General features: G+C 46.1%; 1 protein-coding gene across 5 annotated transcripts in view; it reads right to left on the bottom strand.

Moving 5' to 3' along the window:
- The window catches only part of Kcns3 (potassium voltage-gated channel modifier subfamily S member 3), a 54,350-nt gene extending 41,654 nt beyond the window's left edge, over window positions 1-12,696 (bottom strand). Inside the window, exons 1-2 of one of the 5 annotated variants that reach the window (XM_060365887.1) lie at window positions 12,644-12,659; window positions 12,461-12,507 (exon numbers count right to left, since the gene is read on the bottom strand). The gene's annotated coding sequence lies outside the window, so the exon portion shown is untranslated. Of the gene's footprint in view, window positions 1-10,947; window positions 11,136-11,384; window positions 11,631-11,670; window positions 12,105-12,460 lie in introns of those variants that run through there. The other 4 variants (XM_060365873.1, XM_021642314.2, XM_021642315.2 and 1 more) reach the window with 4 other exon arrangements.
- Between the last annotated feature and the right edge of the window lie 2,770 nt (window positions 12,697-15,466).

A 15,466-nucleotide genomic window follows, 5' to 3' on the forward strand; every position in this document is an offset into this window, starting at 1 on the left:
GGCATGGTGGCATGTGTAGCAGAAAACTTAGTCCACAGTCAGGAAGCAGGAGGTGATGAATGCTGGTGCTCAGCTCCTTTTCTACTTTTCATTCAGTCCAGGACCCCAGCCCATTGAATGATGCCACTCATGGTTAGTTAGGATGGGTCTTGCCACCTCAATCAACCTTACTGAGGTAATCCTTCAAGGCATTCCCAAAGGCTTATTTTCTAGGTCAGTGGTTCTCAACCTGAGGGTCACAACCCCTTTGGTGGGGGGTTGAATAACCTTTTCACAAGGGTTGCCTAAGACCATCCGAAAACACAGATATTTACATCACAATTCATAACAGTCACAAAATCACAGTTATAAAGTAGTAGCAAATTAATTTTATGGTTGGGGTCACCACAACATGAGGAACTGTATGAAAGTCCACTAAAATGTTGAAGCATTAGGAATGTTGAAACCACTGGCCTAGATCTTGTCAACTTTACAACCAGTTTTAATCATCACAGTTAGATACTTAGATAAGTAGATAGATCCATAGGTACACAGATAATTAATATATCAATAATGAAAAAAAACATTCTAACACAGATACACAGATAACTCTTGATAGGTGAGAGACTACAGTGACTTTAAGATAATTGTGCCTACAATCAAGCAGAACTAAATAGGTAAATATGTACATCATATTTATACGAATGTCTGGTGTGCTGTAAGACTTGCATTGATGTTTACTATTTTTGTCATTAAATACTACAAGAACTGTAAGAGTCATCTAAGTAACAACTGGGATTCTAACATAAGAGTTCCTCCCACTTATCTGATGCTAACCTGCAAGGTTATAGGCACACACAGGAGAAGTCCTTGGGGAATAAGCCTGGGGAACAGCAGGGCTGATCTTTAGAGACCTCATTTTCTTAGTCCATTAAGGGCATCCTTGGCTCCTTTTCTGCAAATAATGATGTTGAGTTTCATGCATCTCCCTTTTCAACTCAGCGGGAAAAACCATAAAATGAGTCTTTAAAATGTTATGCAATAGGAGTTGCACGTCTCTTACATCCTTTGGGGATCTTTGAGCATATGTAATAGAAATTTGTTGTCGTGAACCAACATGATGTGATTTTTTTTTCAAGGTTTCTAGAATAGAAGAAGTAGGTGAGATGCCTCACTTGAAAGAAGCAGGATCCAGGGTCCTCCTGACAAAAACTGGAAGTCACTTAATTGATAAAGCATGTAACTAGCTAAGCCCATTCCACCTGCCCACCCAAATGCTATAATAGAGCACAAACAAGAAGCTGGCAACAGGCACTAACAGGGACACCCTTGGTGTTGCCATCCACCCAGATAACATCCAGATAGAGACAAAGAGCTACTCCCAAGTAGTGATGGTGGCCCACAACCATCTATAACCTCAATCCCATGGCATTTGGCATCCTCTCCTGGCACACAAGTAGTACACCGACATATATGCAGGCAAAATAAAAAACAATTTTTTTTAAAAATTAAATAAAAAGATATCAGCAAAAAAAGCCAGCTCTTCCAAGTTTTTCATTGCATTCCCTGCTTCCTTCCTACAACACACACATGCGTGCACACACACACACACACACACACACACACAGAGAGAGAGAGAGAGAGAGAGAGAGAGTCCAATGCTAAACAGGTACCTCTACAAATTTGTGTTTGTAGAGCCCCATTAATTCACATCAATATCCCTGAAACCCCATGATATCAATACCTGATTCACACTAGGCATGTGGGAGAAGTCTGGTGGAAATATGACTAAGTTAATGTTCTACTAAAAAAAAAAAAAAAAAAAAAAAAAAAAAAAAGCAGTAGGGGTGGGAGAGATGGCTCAGTCGACAACGTGCCTGTCTCACAAACATAAGTAGCAGTGTTCCTATCTCAACAGCCAATTAAAAGCACGGCAGCAGGCACCTGTGATTTCAGTCCTAGGGAGGGATGCACAAGACAACCCCTGAAACTCATGGGCCAGCTAGTCTAGCAGAATCAGTGAGCTCCAGGTCCAGCGAGAGACCCTGCCACAAAATAGAAGATGGAAAAATAACTGAGGAAGACATTTGTCTTCAATCTCTGGGTCCACACACGTACACAGACAACACACTCACACACACACACACACACACACACACACACAAATAATAAAATTAAGTTTGTTTATTGGTTTGCTTGTTTTTAATAAAAGGAGGGGGCTTTCCCATTCAAAGTGGAGAGAAGTAGAGAGGGCTGCCAGGGAAGTGTCTTTTACACCAAAGCACCTTTCCTTGGGTGGCAGCAAGTGTGTTAAGAAGTCTTATTAAGCTCAGGTCACTTTCTGCTGCTATCAAAACACCTGAGGCCGGGTGATTTATAAAGAATGCAGGGTTTTTTCGCTCGTGGTTCTGGAGTCTTGGAAGGCCTGGCTGCATGCTAATCCCACAGCAGCTGCACATAGTGCATGGGAGTAAGTGTGCAAAGCTGTCTCTCTCTTTCTGTCCTTATAGACCCACTGATTCCATCACAGGGGTTCCAGCCACACAACTTCACCTAATCCTAATGACTTCCCAAAGACCCCACACCTCCAAACACCCAGACATGTGAAGTTCAAGCAGAACACCAACAGCTCAGGCTCTGAGATCAACATCAATGAATGGGACCTCATGAAACTGAAAAGCTTCTGTAAAGCAAGGGACAGTGTCAACAACAAAACGGCAGCCTAGGGGGCTGGAGAGATGGCTCAGAGCTTAAGAGCACTGACTGCTCTTCCAGAGGTCCTGAGTTCAATTCCCAGCAACCACATGGTGGCTCACAACCATGTATAATGAGATCTGGTGCCCCCTTCTGATATGAAGGCATACATGCAGATATTGTATACATAATAAATAAATTAATTTAAAAAAACTGCAGCCTATCGATTGGGAAAAGATCTTCTCCATCTTCTACATCTGACAGAGGGATAATATCCTAGAACTCAAGAAATTAAACAACAACAAACCAAATAATCCAATTAAAAAACGGGGTACAGGGCTAAACAGAATTTTCAACAGAGGAATTTCTAATGGCAGAGAAACACTTAAAGAAATGCTCGATGTCCTTAGTCATCAGGGAAATGCAAATCAAAACGACTCTGAGACTACATCTTACACCCATCAGAAAGGCTAAGATCAAAAACTAAGTGACAACACATGCTGGAGAGGATGTGGAAAAAGAACGCTCCTCCATTGCTGGTGGGAGTGCAAACTTGTACAACCACTTTATAAATCAATCTGGCACTTTCTCAGAATTTTGGGAATAGCTCTGCCTCAACTCCTAGCTATACCACTCCTAAGCATATACCCAAAAGATGCTCCACATACCACAAGGACATTTGCTCAACTATGTTCATAGCAGCTTTATTTATAATAGCGAGGAACTGGAATCAACCTAGATATTCATCCATGCCCTTAGTGTCATCACAATTACAATTTCAAGATATAAATGTTGAGAGTCATATGCAAGCCATCATGTAAGTTCTCGTTTCTCTGTACCCAGGCTGAGCCCTGATATGTTGTGGCATTTCCAGAGGGTTTCAGAAAAATGTTTATTGCTGCTAAACGGAAACAGTGCATTGCCAAACCATAAATCCTCAGTATATTTACAACAGAATTGTCAGAGAGCCAAGCAAGTGTCTTCTGCTGTAACATGTTGCCCCAGTGACTACTACATGCGGTAGAAAGAAAATTTTTACTTAACTTCTTAAAAGATATAATACAATTTACACTGCGGCTGGTGTAGTATTCACACCTTTACGTAAAAAGAAAAGGGGAGGATGCGTTTATGCTTCAAAACAGCCACATTCGGATGCTGAAAGCCTTCCTGGAGGGATGTTTCTTAATGTTTTGCCCAGTCTGCTATGACTAACTCTACATTTTATGAACATAAAAAAAAAATACAAAATAATGAGATCCCCAGGCAATGTAAGTTTTAAAATGCTTTTAATTTGACTTATTAAAATTAATTCTCATACCTCCTTTTTTCCAACTCATTTCCTACATGCACCTACCTCTCTCTGGGTTTTCCAGTTCTTGATATGAGGAAGAACAAGATAGAAGCGAGCTAGAAGGCAAAACAAATCCAAAGAGTGCTGTCGTCACCAGCCAACAGGGACATTGGTGGCTTGAGGGCTGAACCGCAGAAGCCAGCTTTACCCAGTACCTTTGGGCAGGTGTCCACTTCCCTCCCATACCACCATATTGCAAGAAAATTTTCACCACACAAAAAACAGAAATGCATACTGAAAACCCCAGGTGACCCAGAGTAAAATGTGGTGGCTTTCTTAACCTGATTTGCACAAAGATTCACATCTTTGTGCTTCCTACATAAGATAAGTAGGGAAATTCACAACCACTCTACCCTCACCCATTTGAGTAGTTCTTTTTTTTTTATTTTTCATCAATTACATTTTATTCATTCTGCATCCCCCCATAAGCTCCTCTCTCCTCCCCTCCCCATCCCACCCTCTCTCCTCCCTCTGCATGCATGCCACTCCCCAAGTCCACTGATAGGGGAGGTTCTCCTCTCCTTTCTGATCTTAGTCTATCAGTTCACATCAAAAGTGGCTGCATTGTCCTCTACTCAGGATGGTAAGGGCAGTGTTCATGAAATAAATTTGGATAAATGGTGCAAAGTACTCTTTGAGGTTCTCTACTTGTGTCAAAAATGAGCACTGTTGTCTCCTTAAAGATCTGGGTGTGCATGGGTCTGCAAGCCTGAGTATGTAGCCCTCTTATGGTGTTTTCAGTAAGAGCTGTCTCTCACATGCTCAGGTATTTGAACACTTGGTAAACAGTTGGTGACACTGTTTGGAGTGGTAGTATAGCCTTGAAAAAGAAAATACATTAATGGGTTAGCTTTAAGATTTCATAGTCTCATCCCACTTCTAACTCATTCTCTTTGCATCACAGTTATGGTTAAAGTGTGATTTGTTAGCTTTGTGCTCCATCTGCTTACAGCCATGGCTCTCCTACTCTTATGGACTCTCCCTCTGGAACCATAAACCAAATAAACTCTTCCTTCTGTAGGCTGCTCTTCTTTATGGCATTATATCACAGTAGGAAAAATATTACTGATACTTCATCTTATTTCCTTGTTTCTACATCACATTGTACCCAAGTCCCAGCATGAAGGATCATTTGCTAAACTGTCTGAAGCTGGGCCTCATGATCTAATGCCTGCATGAAAATGGATTCTGAGCTGTTTCCACTGCCCTCTGAATAAGCCAGAACAGAGGCTTGACTTGAACTTGGCTTAAAAGCCACAGCATGATCTAGCCCCTGCCCCACTTTTCAGGCTCCTCCCAAGCGGTCTCCTACAACCTTCTCTCAATGTTTAGCACTCAATCCTCAGCTTTGGATGCTCTTGCTCCAACTGTACCTATCGATGCCTTAGAATGAAGTCTCTTCAGTGGTCTCATGAAGTCCCTGCACTTATAAAATAGGCATCATAAAAACCCACAAGAAAACTACTGCCTACGGTGTGTTATTTATTGACCTCAAAGACCAGAATGTAGAAACATCCTTGCCAGAACCAAAGCATCTTAGTCCAAATGCACAAACCACGGCCTTTAACCACAAAGTCTCCCATATCTTTGGCCAATTGCAATTTTACCTCAAATAAATCATAGAGGATACTCTTATGTTTACCTTGGCACACAAATCAGAGTTTAAGAAAGCCAGACTTTTCCATAGCAGAAGAAAATAAAAAGATGTAAACATATCCAAGGTCCTAGGTCCAATCTGCTGACTGTCTTATATCTGAAAACACTACTTGCTAGGGTTTAAGTCTTCTTGACCAAAAAAGTCTTAACACACTGGGCATGGTGGCTTACATTAACCCAACACTCGGGAGAGAGGCAGAGGTGGGTACATTTCTCTGAGTTTGAAGCCAACCTGGTGTTACAGAGAGAGCTCCCGGTCAGCCAGGACTACATAGACAGACCCTGTTGAGGAAGATAAGCAGGAGGGGAAGAGGAGAAAAGGGAAGGAGAGGGAGATCTTAACACAGCAAATGGATTCTTTGTATCAATTTCAATTCTATGGTACTAGCTCACTCTTATTACCTATACTTTTAAATGGCTGGCTGAGTGTTCTTTCTTTAAGGAACAGCAAGATAATGGTGACATTCACTATTGACCTGATGGTTAGCATCCTTGCTAAACCTGATGAAATGTTTAGTTTAGTTTTATGTGGCAACATGGCTGGGTTACTAGGTGTCCAGTAAATGTAACTAAATAATATTTAGTTAAGTAGTATTTCCAGTGTTTCCATGGGAGTTTTGAATGAGATTTAACATTCAAACTGGTAACATCCATCGTGTGCTGGCCTCATCAAAACAGCTTAATGTCTGTCTCTCCCTGTGTGCATATACAAGGGTGCGCAGGCGTACACACACACACACACACACACCCACAAAGCTACCTTCTCTCTTCCTTTTGTCACCCTTACTACAGTATACCCAGCTTCTAGCATAGTATGTATTACCAGACAGGTACTCAAATTCTTGTAGGTCAAATATCTGTCTGCGCACGTTAATCATTAGCTTCAATGAGCATCTAGTAGGTGCTCTCCTGACAGTAAACAGGGCATTTCATGCGTGTGGAAGATCCCCAAGCTCACTGAAGCCAGCTGCTATAAACACTGATTGCTCAACTGAAGCACTGTTGGATAAAAGCAAGCAGACCAGAAGCCCTTATCATTCAACACTTGTGTAATTAAAGACAATATTTATACCGTATCTCCTCCAAGAAAATCATGGTCAAAGGCTCTGCAGGATTCCAAAGAAAGTGAGACAATATCCACCCCAAACAAAGAAGAAAAAATGCTACAAACTAGGCTAGTAACTATTTTGGGGTTACTAACGATTGCTTTTTACAATGTGCTCACCCTGCAAAGTTTCAAAAGATGTTGACGAAAAATAATAGAGCCAAGAATCTGAAGCTCCCAACCAGCTTTTGTATTTCATTCCGCGCTCTAAGCATTTTACTGCACTCAACCTAGCTCGTGTTCTCTCTTTGCACCCTGCAATAGCAGCCCCATGAGGAAGTAAAATAACAACAACAATATGTTCTCTTCTTCCTCTCTTATTTACTCTCTTTCCCTTGTCCCACTTAGCACCAGACCAAGGTCAGCGCTGAAAACTCAGCCCTGAGGCTCCTGGTGTGGCTCAGCTGGTAGAGTACTTGCCTAGCACACAGAGTCCTGAGTTTGATCCCCAGTTCTGCATAAGTGCCTTAGGGGTGCGTGCCTATCATCACGGCACTAAGAAAGTGGAGGCAGGAAGTTTAACACTTTAAACTTATGGTCAGCTACATATTAGGTTTGATGTCAACCTGGGGTACTTACGACCCTATCTCAGGAAAGAGAAGAAAGAGAAAGAAAAACAGTTGGCTTCAGAATATAATTCTAACTCAGCTACCTCCAAGGACTCTCCGCTGGAGACAGGAAAAGAGTGAGGTTGCATGATACTGGGTTTGGAATCAGGACCGACCTGGCTGTTTCCACATTCAAGGCTTATCCCCTCCATCCTGCCAGCCCTGCCCTGCTGTGACTTATAATCAAGTTGCTGTAAGGACTCCATGGGACAAACTTGGGAAAGTTCCTCCGGACACTAGGTTAGGGAATGTGAGTGTTACTGTGGCTCTTCCCAGGTACTGTGTAGTTACCAAACCTACCTGGGTTTGCCTTGAATAGCCTGAGTATCCAGATCTATTAAGATCACATCTCAGATGACACCTGCCCTTCATGCCCACGGTACTAAATTTAATCAATTTAACTAGGGGATAAAGTGTTCCATGAGTTGTCTAGGTTTCTCATACATCATCTAGAAACAACCATGATGTTTGTCTAGTTGGTGATTTTTAGGTTCTGCCTTCCTTCACTCCTTTCAAATCAGCTGAACAGAGTTCACAGAGAAGCAGGCTGGAAAAGACAAAGCTTTCTAATTCTAGTTTGTTATTGTTGTTTCTTTGTTTTTTGTTTTGTTTTGTTTTTGTTTTATTTTTGAGACAAAGTTTCTCTGTGTAGCCTTGGCTGTCCTAGAACTTGCTCTGTAGAACAGGCTGTCCTCGAACTCATAGCGTTCCTATTGCCTCTGCCTCCCTAGTGCTGGGATTAAAGGTGTGCAGTGTGCATCACCACCACCTGACTTTGCATGTTAATCTTGGTATGTATTCACCAGTCTCCTGCCATAATACGACTCAGGCCCTAGTTGCTTCAAGCATTAGCTGAACTTTTAAATTCCAATCTTCATGGTTCCTCTTAAGGTTGAGACACAGAACATAAAGTCACTTCTTGGTAAGCAATGGGCCTCCTCTACTAGTCACGTCACCAAACTCAGAGATTCCACAGCATGGCAGCCTTAGGACCAGACAAAGGGTGTGGAGCCTCACAGTGACTCTGCAGGCAGACTGCAGGAGTCAGACTTCTGGCTTTATGTTTTCCTAGCTGGGTGGCCTTGTCTCTTCCTATCCATGTAAAACAGGGCAGTTATTAAAGCCTACCTCCTGTGGTGATCCTAAAAATGAAATGAGCTAATGCATGTAAAAAGCGGTTAGCATTTCGTGCTTAGTACAAGGTAACAATATTAGCAATCTAAGTCTTTACAGCCAAATAGAAAAGATGAAGAGAGGTGACCTATGTCAAGGAGCCACAAAGAACCATTTATCAGACTTAGTAGTCTGTTCTATTTGACTGACGTCTCCTTGTAGGTATTCCACACAAGAGGCGGAATGCAGAACACAGAAAGCCCTGGGTAAATCTCCAGCACAGTATAAGCCAAGCATGGTAGCATGAACCTGTAATTCCAGTATTCAGAGGTCAGTCTTAAGTTCAAGGTCATCTTTGACTATATAATGAGTCTGAGACCCTGTCTCAAAACTCAAAAATGGTTTTAGAAAAGATGTCTCACTAGTGACATTGTAAACATCCACCATCCTGTCACCTGAGAAGCAGGAGTAATAATAAGACCCGTTTTCCCCTCTGCCTGGTCCTACCTAGCCAGCTATCCTTCCCTCCTAGGGAAACCTCAGGCCAGCCTCTGGTTGGCCTCCATCAGACTCTGAAGCACCTAGAGGGGGCTCCATTCACTGCACGCTCCCACATCAATACTGCAGTGAAATGAAGAATGCGAGCCTTACCTCTTCACATGAGACAGTCCCCAGGAAAGCACCCAGCAGAGTATCCAGCCAATACCGTAGGCAGCCAATAAATGTTATCTGCTTTAAAATGTTGTCTATGTTAAAAGGAAGAGGAGGAAAGACAGCTCTACGGTACCTGCTTTCTTCAGGATGACACACATCCCAACACCGCACGCCACATAAGAACAGATCGGAATCTGTGGAAGGACAGAGAGCTGCCACGCTGGCTGTGAAGGATTACAGTGCAGGGAAGACTCTAACAGACAGAAGGAACAGGAATCTCCGTCTCTCCCTTTCCCAAGAAGACAAGAAGGAAGACAAAGACCTTTATTTGGGTGTTTGCTGGCTACCTCACATGTGATGGTTACTTTTAACTGTCAATTTAGCATGGCCTAGAATCACCAGGGAGAAGGACTACTGAGAATGTCCGTGAAAGATTATCTCAGTTACATATGTTGGTGTGAGATGAGCTGCCCACTGTGGGCAGTACCACTCCCTGGGCCTGGGGCTATGGACTGAATGAAATACTAGAAAGGCGGCCGAGCACCAGTGTACGTGTATTAATCCACGCTTTTTTCTTGACTGTGACTGTAAGTGACCAGTTCTCTCAGGCTGGAGCCGCTGTGATTTCTATGCCACAACAGACAGGCATTTTAAGCCAAACACACTTTCAGGTTGTTTTGTGAGTAATTTATCGCAGCATCAGTAAAGAGCTAGGACATCAATTCTGCACTGGGGGCTTTTAGAATTTTAACATTTCTGAAGAAATCCAGGACACTTTGGACTTCCCCACTTGCTCTCCTAGGCAAACCACACAGCGAAGCTGCCTTCATTTATGGTTGTGTGCAGGCATTGTGGGCTCCCACACAAAATCCCATTAGTTTCCTTAGTGTTCACAACACACCTTGGACTCAGAGGTCTTAATCCCTTTAGCATAACCTTCTCCTCCCCATCCCAACACTGGCAACTTCTAGTCCTGAAATGACAAACGGTTTAAGAGGAGAAGGAAGATAACTGTGAGGAAGGAAAAGAGCAAGAATAACGCTGGCTCCATCCGCTATTGCTGGCCAAGTACACACTGGATGAATCGGTCCCCTCAAAGAGCCATGGACCCAGGGAAATAGTTCAAGTACAGAATCAGCAGATACTCTTGCAAACCAGTACCTTTAGCAGGAGGCAAAGTGCCAGTGAAAAGGCTTGCTTCCTGTTTGCTTGGGAAGGTATTTGCAAGAAGTCCAGAGTTACACACAGGCCTAAACTGATGGTTATGCAAATAGTATAAACAAATATATGCAAAGAGTGGGAAGTTTCTGTTCCAGCCCTCCCCTCCACCCCCCACTGTCTCACTGCCTTCAGCAGACTTAGTGAAAGAGAATATCCAACAGCTTTAAAGAACCACAAATCCACTCATCCAAAAGGAACACCCCGTCCTCTCCTTAAGCACCCGGACCCCTCTAGTCACTCTCACTGGCCGACGGAGTTTTTGGCAGAATTCTGTTCTTGCCAAGAGCCGCTAAATTTAAGCTATCACCTTGGTTTCTCCAGACGAGACAGGAGTAAGGAAGGGGTAACCAAGGGTGCTCCTATCCTAAATCCCGACAAGAAGGCACGGGATGGGGGTGGGTAGAGAGGGGCACAAGGGAACAGAAGCTCTGCAATGCGAAAGGCGTCCGGGTCAAGCTCGCCGCGGCCCCTGCCGGCAGGTCTGGCTCGTTCCAGGCACTTCCTGAAGTCTAACAGGAGCTTCCAGCGAGGATGAAAGAAATTAGTTCCAGACCCTGCAAACCCACCTCGCGCCACTACTGCAGATTCAAATGCGGAGACTCTGGAGACCATTCCACACGGGCCCAGTGAGCCCCAAGGCGCCCCACCTAGAGCGCGCTGACTGTCCTCAGGCGCAGCGCCGCACCAGGGCAAGGGCCCCGGGTACTCCCCTCGCCTGCAACTGTCTCGGGGCGCCTTGCAACACTGCAGGGCAGAGGGGAGGGGGAGAAATGGCAGAGAAGGCGGAGCAGACGGCCGGGGAAACACTAACATTTGCCAGGAAAGCGCCTCCTCCCGAGAAAGGAAAGGAAGGGCTTCCCGGCTTAGGAAACGCCCCGGGGATACCCCCCACGCGAGGTGCCGCCTTTCCCCGGCTCACCCAGTCTCCAGTCGGTCCTCCACTTAACCTCCTGCCCCAAAAGCTGGTCCTAGCTCTCTTCCCCAGGTGTCCAAAGAGACTCACACTAGGTTTGGGCAGTCTGCAGTTCTAGCAACAGGCAGAGCCGGGTTCCAGCGACGGCGGGCTCCGCGCTCCCGGCTCCTGGACCGAACGATGGGGAGGCAGCCGCAAGCCAGGCACTCTGCAGGATGCAAAGTCCCTGAGCCACACGGACCTGTGAGGTCGTGCCCCCGCGACCTGAGCCACCTGGGACCAGAACAGCAAAAGGTGGGGGAACGTACACCAAAGTTGAGGGGTCGCACGGAAAAGTGTCGCGGGCGCGCGGGGAGGTGGGCACCCCAGCAGGTACCTGCAGGAGTCGGGAGTCCTGGCGCGGCTGGCTGGCTGGCTGGGCTCTGCGACGACGCCCGCCCGCCCGCCCGCGCTGCAGGGATCCGGCCTCGCCGCGCGGCCCCGCGCCGGCCGCGGCGGCCGCAGGAGAGCGGGAGAGCCCGCGCGGGTTCTGCGGAGTCCGTGGATCCCGCCCGGCCACGGCTAGGTGCCCAGAGAGGCGGGCGGGACCGGGCGGAGCCAGCCTCCCAGTCAACGCCCCGCTCCTCTCCGCTCCTCCCGCCGGCCGGCGTCCACGCTCTCCGCCAGGGCTCCCCCGGCCCAGGGCGCGGCGCTCGCGCGCGCGCGGACCACTGCGGCTCGAGGGGGGTCCCACGGCGAGCCCCACGCACGGATGGCTGGACCCAGACCCGTCGGGACGGGCTGTGCATCCCCCTCCCAGGCCCCAGGGCAGAGTCACCTCGCGAGTGTCCCGCCCTGCCCCAGAGGGAGGTCAAGGTCACAAGGCACGCCTCAGGTCCCGTGCCTCCCACCCTGCGCGATCCACTGAAAGAACCGCAGTCGCAGTCGGACAGGAGAAAAATGACCTCTCTCGTGGCCTGAGTAAAATGCCTTTCGAAAGTCCTGTCTAAAGCAACACTTTGCAAAATTGCCGGGCTTCTCTTAAGCTGTCACGAGGCCACAACTTGTTTTACAACAAAGTGCGAGGGAGGAAACGACCCTGTTTCCGCCACTGTTTGCCACCACCCGCTCCCTGAAGACTCACACACAGTGAAGAACACAATGGTTCGTTCATTTCCTCGACTTACCAAGTCAGAAGAGATGGCTGGACATAAGCACCCAGCGTATGCTCCTCCTATGGAGAAAGGAAAGGAACTGGGTGAGTGGAAAGTGGGGAATAGGAGAGAGAATCATCGGGAGATGGCTCGAGCTGGGGTTGAATTAACAACCAAGGACCTCTGCAAGGGCAGCGAGTGGTCCAGAAGACGCACCTGGCCTCCCCGCACTGGCACTGAGCGAAAACACAACCAACAGCCCGGAAGAGAAATGGGACGCGTGGGGACCCACCCCCGCGCTCCCCCTCCCGCCCCCGAACTGCAGATTTTTAAGTTGTGCAGACGTGCAACCATTCCTCAAAGCCAGCTGCTCAGATTTGAAGGCTCCTGGTGTTACCAAGGTTCCCACCAGACATTACAAGCCCTGCTGGCTGCTCCCAGTCCAGCGCACCTAACCCAATCATGACGACAATCACCTAGCAAAACCAGGAATCTTTACAAGAGGGATCTATACATAAAAAAAAAAAAAAAAAAAAAAAAAGATGTTTTTCTGACCTCACTGAAGAGCCGTGTGGTGTGTCCGTGGGCTTCATGACTGTGACTCAAAACCTACATTGAGACAGGGGAAAGAGCACCAGGTTTCAAAAGGTGGAACCTGAACATTACTTATTTTTTTATTACAATTCGTTTATCTGTATGTGTATATGTGGGTGCATCCACATAGAAAGATGCCTCAGAGGACAACTTTCAGGGGTTGGTCCGGTCCCCTGCTTCCATCATGCAGGTTGTGTGGATCGAACTCAGAGGGTCAGGCTTGGTAGCAAGTGTCTTTACCCACTGAGCCATCTCACTAGCCCCTGAAGCCTCCATCTTCAAAGAAAGTCTGGCCCAGAGGAGAGGGTTCCAAGCAGTGGACAGAAAACCCTGAAGACTCGGCTCAGAGAAGACAAAATGAGGGTACAGGCCACTGTAGAGCCTATTTGGACCTTCTGTCCCTTACATCTTCATTATTTAGTTTCCCCCAGGCCTGCCCATCTCATGTAACAGAAGACCCAAGGTTGCCTACTCCACTGTTTGCACGAGTCTGTGGAAGGTAATTTTCATAAACAATCCATCATCTTTAACCTAAGATCTAAATTACTCTAAATGTTTACGTTTTATCAGCATCATAGAATCAATGCCCCCAGATCTCCCCCCAGCAGTTAGCTACTGGAGCATTTCAAAAAGCACTGAGTTTATCCCACAAATCCAACCTTGCTTGCCTAAGAAGGACAAGGACAAATCATCAGTCTGTGGCCTGCAGAAGGCATCTGCAGTGCAGAGTGGGCAGTGAGATCTGAGTGAGTGCACGGGCGAATAGAGGAGGAGGCACAATGTGAGTTCATCAGGAAAGGTCTCTTCTGGGGCCAGGTACAGAGAGAGTTAGCCTCACTGTGAGCATGCTAGAGCTGGTTATGTAGAGGGCCATCTGTCTGAGGTAGTGGGTTAGCCATTCTCGTCCTTCTGGAGCCACACAGTCCTTAGGTTCTGGTGTGTCACCTGTAAGGGAAATTCCTTCCTCACCTGGTGACCAAGGAAAGCACATGAAACATTAAATAGGAAAGCACGTTTGCTCCTGAAAATTAAATCTCCTCTCTCTGTGTGTGTGTGTGTGTGTGTATGTGTGTGTGTCTTTCATTTTTCGTTCTCAAAATCCAAATGACAGAAAACCAACTCAAGGGTTAGACACTCCTGGTTCATCTCTTAAATGGGAGCAGGTATGCAGGTGAGAATGAAGAGGTTCTCAACTCAGGCAGCAGGACAGGGAGTGAATGTGTGTTTGTTGAGTTGGTGCCTTCCTCACCTCTGCTCTGCAGTGTGAATGTCACGATAGCCAGTGTGAGTGCAGAAAACACCTCCCCCAAGCCACCAGGCTCTTCAAGTCTGCCTGCCTCACAGTGACTCTCTATTCCCAGTCACCCCGTCCTTCTTTGCTGCACAGATGGCTATTCGGACTCCATTAACAATTAAGATCCTCTGGGAGGTTCCTTCTCCCTCACGGGTTATGAATCTCCACTCCACCTCAGCACCCTGTGCTTCCCCGATGCACAGCCCCTAAAAGGCTGGCTTTTAACTGTTTATCTTCCACTAGGTATGGAGTTCCTTGGTAACTACACTTCAGGGACCTTCTGCAGGATCTTCATGTTTGTGCAGTGAATGACTGAAGGCTCTGTCATGGAGCCCACAAGTTCCATCTGCTCCTCGTGCATACTTAAATCTTTTGTTTCTGTGCTGTCTTTTGCCAGGTAGAAGTAAACATGAGCCATGACAACTCTCATTTTGCTTGGTTGCTGGGAAGCTCAGAACTAAATTTATATAAATTAAATTTAGCTCTTAATTAGCTGAAATGTTCTTGTTCCAGATTATTTCAATGATGATCATTCCTCTTTCGTGAAACTATGGTACAAGTACCTATTGTCTTATGGTATAGTTTTTGTTGTTGTTGTTTCATTGAAAATGCCTTAAAGTTTTGTTCTTAAAGGTCCAAAAACTTGAATTCCAATTCTCCTCTGCCTCTCACGAGCTCAGCAGTATTTCTTCCTGGCTAGCTTTGGGCTTGGACCATATGATATTCATGGTCTTTGCCAGCTCTAAAAGCTTTATACGTCTATGGATAAAAGAGGACAGTTTATACATTATTAATGAAAGAATCCTGTGACAGAATATGGCTCGAGTCTCTAGGCACAAAGGAATACACCCTTTGGGTACCTGGAAACACCCTTCAAGGGCCCCAGGGAGCCAGCCAAGGTGAGTCCTAGCAAGCACAATGCCCTGGCAGAAGGGTTTGGTTAACATATACTGCATTCCCTGGTGGGTATTCTTTACCCAAACAAAGACTTTGACAAGTTAAGTCATGAAAATACCTTAAGGGGGTTGCCTTTTGGTGGCTATTATTTGACTTCTCATTACCTCTCAAGATTTTCACATCTTTCTGTCTGCATTACTTATCCCCTCATCAGCCTCCTACTTCACTTCCTGAACTCTGAGTCTTGGCATTGT

The sequence above is a fragment of the Meriones unguiculatus genome, chromosome 1 (assembly GCF_030254825.1).
Source record: "Meriones unguiculatus strain TT.TT164.6M chromosome 1, Bangor_MerUng_6.1, whole genome shotgun sequence".
In the NCBI taxonomy this organism is placed as follows: Eukaryota; Metazoa; Chordata; class Mammalia; order Rodentia; family Muridae; genus Meriones; species Meriones unguiculatus.